Source organism: Beta vulgaris, chromosome 6 (assembly GCF_026745355.1).
Source record: "Beta vulgaris subsp. vulgaris cultivar EL10 chromosome 6, EL10.2, whole genome shotgun sequence".
Classification (NCBI taxonomy): Eukaryota; Viridiplantae; Streptophyta; class Magnoliopsida; order Caryophyllales; family Amaranthaceae; genus Beta; species Beta vulgaris.
The window spans coordinates 59,474,184-59,479,172 of record NC_079207.1 but is presented as its reverse complement, the minus strand read 5'-3'; the positions used below and the strand labels follow the sequence as shown (position 1 = coordinate 59,479,172).

At 42.4% G+C, this 4,989-nt stretch overlaps 1 non-coding gene across 1 annotated transcript; it reads left to right on the top strand.

The window, feature by feature from the left end:
- Window positions 1-4,548: 4,548 nt before the first annotated feature.
- On the top strand, window positions 4,549-4,655 carry LOC125499209 (small nucleolar RNA R71). The gene has a single exon (XR_007275926.1). It is a non-coding gene; the product is annotated as a small nucleolar RNA R71 (small nucleolar RNA).
- The last annotated feature ends 334 nt before the right edge of the window (window positions 4,656-4,989 follow it).

Below are 4,989 nucleotides of genomic sequence, written 5' to 3'. Positions count from 1 at the left end.
TATAATAGGACTTTGTCACCAACATGAAACTCCCGCTTTACAATCATCTTGTCATGAAATCGTTTGGTTTGCTCCTTGTAGAGTTTGTGGTTTTCATATGCTTCCAGTCGAAGCTCATCTAACTCATTCAGTTGAAGAAGTCTTGCTTCCCCTGCAGCCTCCAAATCCAAATTAATTTCTTTAACTGCCCAAGCTGAGAGATACTCCATTTCAACTGGTAAATGACAAGCTTTGCCATAGACTAATCGATATGGGGTGGTTCCTAGAGGTGTCTTAAAAGCAGTTCTCAGAGCCCACAGAGTATCATCCAATTTTTGTGACCAATCCTTCCTTGACCTGTTGACTACCTTCTCCAAAATGCGCTTGATCTGACGATTGGAGACTTCAACTTGACCACTAGTCTGAGGATGATAGGCTAAACCAACTTTGTGAGTGACTCCATATCTCTTCAGTAAAGCTTTGAAAGTGCGCTGGTGAAAGTGAGATCCCCCATCACTGATCAAGACTCTCGGGACTCCGAATCGAGGGAAAATGACCTTCTTGAAGAGCTTCATGACTACCTTAGAATCATTGGTAATGGAAGCCACAGCTTCAACCCACTTAGTCACATAGTCCACAGCAACCAAGATATACCTGTTCCCACAAGAAGAAGGGAAAGGTCCCATGAAATCAATACCCCATACATCAAAGGGTTCAATCTCCAAAATACCCATCTGGGGCATCTCCTGCCTCTTTGAAATATTACCCGTTCGTTGACATTCATCACAAGAGAGACAAAAAACACGAGCATCTTTAAAAATGGTAGGCCAATAAAAACCACTCTGGAGAACTCTATAAGCGGTGGCTTGTGAGCCCAGATGTCCACTGCAAGGCATACTATGACAATGTTGGAGAATGCCAACTATCTCCCAATCAGCTATACATCGTCGGAACAAGCCATCTGAACACTTCTTGTATAAGAGGGGTCATCCCAAAAATAATGCTTGGCATCGTGATGGAACTTCTTGCGCTGTTGGTATGTCAAATCAGGAGGATGAGAACCACTAACACAATAATTAGCAAAATCAGCATACCATGGAGATTGAGTAGACACAGCGAAAAGATGGTCATCTGGAAAAGCATCATCTATGGGACCGTCAGCACTTGACTCAAACCTCAACCGGGAGAGATGATCTGCAACTACATTCTCAGCACCCTTCTTGTCACGGATCTCCAGATCAAACTCTTGTAGTAACAATATCCATCGTATAAGTCGTGGTTTGGCCTCCTTCTTGGCCAAGAGATACTTTAGCGCAGCATGGTCAGTATGAACAATCACTTTCGAACCTATGAGGTAGGTCGAAACTTGTCAAGAGCATACACAATGGCTAACAATTCTTTCTCTGTAGTAGCATAGTTGACCTGGGCCTCATCTAAGGTCTTGCTGGCATAGTAGATGGCATGGAGGACTTTGTTTTTCCGTTGACCAAGCACAGCACCAACCGCATAATCGCTAGCATCACACATGATCTCGAAAGGAAGACTCCAGTCTGGAGGTTGTATGATAGGGGCAGTGATCAATGCTTCCTTAATCCTGTCAAAAGACTCCACACACGCATCAGTAAAATCAAAGTGGCATCCTTGAGCAACAATTGAGTAAGGGGTTTCGCAATTTTTGAAAAGTCTTTTATAAATCTGCGATAAAAACCCGCGTGACCCAGAAAACTTCTCACTCCCTTGACATTCACAGGAGGAGGAAGTTTCTCAATCACCTCAATTTTTGCTCTGTCCACCTGGATGCCACGCTCAGATATGAGATGTCCAAGTACCACTCCATCATTCACCATAAAGTGGCACTTTTCCCAATTAAGAACCAGATTAACCTCAGAACAACGTTTCAGAATTTGAGAGAGATTATGCAAACACACATCAAAGTCAGAACCATAAACACTAAAATCATCCATAAATACCTCCATGATATTTTCAATGAAATCAGAAAAAATGGCCATCATACATCTCTGAAATGTGGCAGGGGCGTTGCACAAACCAAATGGCATTCTGCGATATGCAAAAGTGCCATAGGGGCAAGTGAACGTCGTCTTCTCCTGATCAGCTGGGTGAATGGGAATCTGAAAGAAACCTGAATATCCATCCAAATAACAGAAAAAGTTATGTTTTGCTAATCTTTCTAACATCTGATCAATAAAAGGGAGAGGGAAATGATCTTTCAGAGTGGCAATGTTTAATCTGCGATAGTCAATACACATCCGCCAACCTGTAACAGTACGAGTAGGAATTAGTTCATCCTTATCATTCTTAACAACAGTAGTCCCCCCCTTTTTAGGAACAACTTGAACCGGGCTCACCCACTTAGAATCTGAGATGGGGTAGATGATGCCCGCGTCAAGTAGTTTCATAATTTCCTTTTTCACAACCTCTTGCATATTAGGATTCAAACGTCTTTGAGGTTGTATGCAAGGGCGGTGATTTTCTTCCAAATTAATTCTATGCATGCAGAAATCAGGACTAATGCCCTTTAGATCATCAATACTATACCCAATAGCCTTCTTGTGCATGCGAAGCACTGTAAGAAGTTGTGAAAGCTGGCTATCTGTGAGTTTAGTACTGACAATCACAGGACATTCCTCAGCATCATCAAGAAATGCATATTTGAGATGAGAAGGTAAAGGTTTAAGTTCTAACTTCTTTACCTGTGGTTCGGAAGTAGAGCAAATAGTCTCCATTACCTTACAATCTGCTACCGTAGCAATGTCAAGATCATCAGTGAGATCAAGACTTGTCTCCAATAATTCATCAGACAGAAATTGTGAAAAACTAACTCCAGAGATCTCATCGAGTATGTCAATCCTGCAACATGTGTGCTCAAGCATAGGGGACTTAATAGCATTGGTTAACTTAAAAGTAATAGTATCATCACCAACACTCAAAGTCAGAGAGCCAGATTTTACATCAATAACAGCACCAGCAGTACATAGAAAAGGTCTACCCAAAATAATGGGAATTTGACTATCTTCTTCCATATCAAGTACTACAAAGTCCACAGGAATATAAAATTTTCCAACTCTAACAGGGACATCCTCTAAAATACCCAAAGGATACTTCACAGATCGATCAGCCATCTGTAAAGTAATCTGTGTGCACTTTAAAGCACCCAAGTTCAGTTTATTACAGACAGATAAAGGCATAACAGACACACTAGCACCTAGATCACACAAAGCCTTATCTATAAACAAGGGATGGAAAAACTACCAGGATCTTTTAATTTAGGTGGGATTTTATTTTGCAGAACAGCACTGCATTCTTCAGTTAAAGCAACCCTATCTATCCCACCAAAATCTTTCTTTTTAGTTATCATATCTTTCAGAAACTTGGCATACACAGGTACTTGAGAAATTAAATCAGTGAAAGGAACTGTTACCTCAAGATTTTTGACCATAGACATAAATTTACCAAGTTGTTGATCGACCTTTGATTTTTGCATCCTATGGGGGAAAGGTAGTGGTGGAGTAGGAGAATCAGTAACCTTCTCCTTGCGTTTCTCTGCGTCATCCACTTTCCCGCGCTCAACTTCAGTTCTGGAGCTATCCTCACCTTCATTGTCATCCACAGCATCATTCTGAACTGGAGGTATTGAATCATCAGTAGGCATAGGTGGGGCATCATATTGTGTACCGCTTCGAAGAGTGACAGCATTAGCGGTTTCTTTAGGAATTGGTTGCCCGGCAGATGACCTGGTTGCCTTTGTGCATTGTTTCCAGCCACCTGAGCAAGTTGAGTCTCCAAATGCTTGGTGGTGTTCTTCAGCTCCTTGATGCTCTCCTCATGATTTTTCTGCATAGAAACCATCATTTTCATTAGATCATTTTCCTTGATGCTCTCCTCATGTTATTAAGAGGAGCTTGCTGCTGAAAGCCTTGGGGTGAAGGCCTATTGAAACCAGGAGGGGGGTTCTGAGGAGCCCCTTGATAATATGGTGGTCTAGCAGCATGTTGTGGTGGGTTTTGATGTGGTGGTTGGTAGGAAGATTGTGGTGGAGGTTGAGGATTTTGGACATTGTTGCTCTTATAGGAGAAATTGGGGTGATCTCTCCAACCTGGGTTGTAAGTGTTAGAATAGGGGTTGTGTGGTCTCTGCTGAAAAGCATTGGCATGCTCCATCTGGTTCGGATCAGGTTGACTGTAGGAACAATCATGACCAAAGTGGCCTTGAATACCACACACTTCACAAAAGGAGGAAGTAATAGGAGCCATGGAGGACATCGCATTAATACTCATGGGAGGAGTAGTGGACTGCGAAGATTTCAATGAGTCCATCTTCATGCTCAACTGTGCTACTTGTGAGGACAACAAAGCATATGCATCAGCATCCAACTTCTTCTTGGTAGTAGTCCTTGAGGAGCTATGATCATTTGCTGCTAAGTTGGCCAGAAAATCGTATCCTTCATCTACCCCCTTATCTAGGAAGACACCCCCTGCAGATGAATCAATCGTGCTCTTGATATGAGGTTGTAGACCATTGTAGAATGCTTGGGTGATGAACCACTTATCCAGATTGTGGTGTGGGCATTCTCTCTGCAGATCCTTAAATCTATTCCATGCTTCCTTCAATGTTTCATCAGGTTCTTGTTGGAAGGTGGCAAGCTTGTGTCTTATTTCTGCAGTTTTGGTGGGAGGGTAGTACTCTTTCAGGAATGCTTCAGATATAGCACTCCACTCAGTTTCATTAACATCATTCAGCCACTTCTATGCCTTGTCCTTTAGTGAAAATTCAAAGACCATAACCTTCAACTGATCAGGAGTGACCCCTTGGTGCTTAACGGTACGACAAAGCTGTTGAAACCGTTGTAAATGATTTGCAGGGTCTTCAGATGGATGGCCACCAAATTGATTCTACTGGATCATGTTGATGAGGCCAGGCTTGATTTCGAAGTTGACTGCTTGTATATCAGGCATAGTAGGGCCTGTGGGAACATTGCCAGGAGAAGGTACC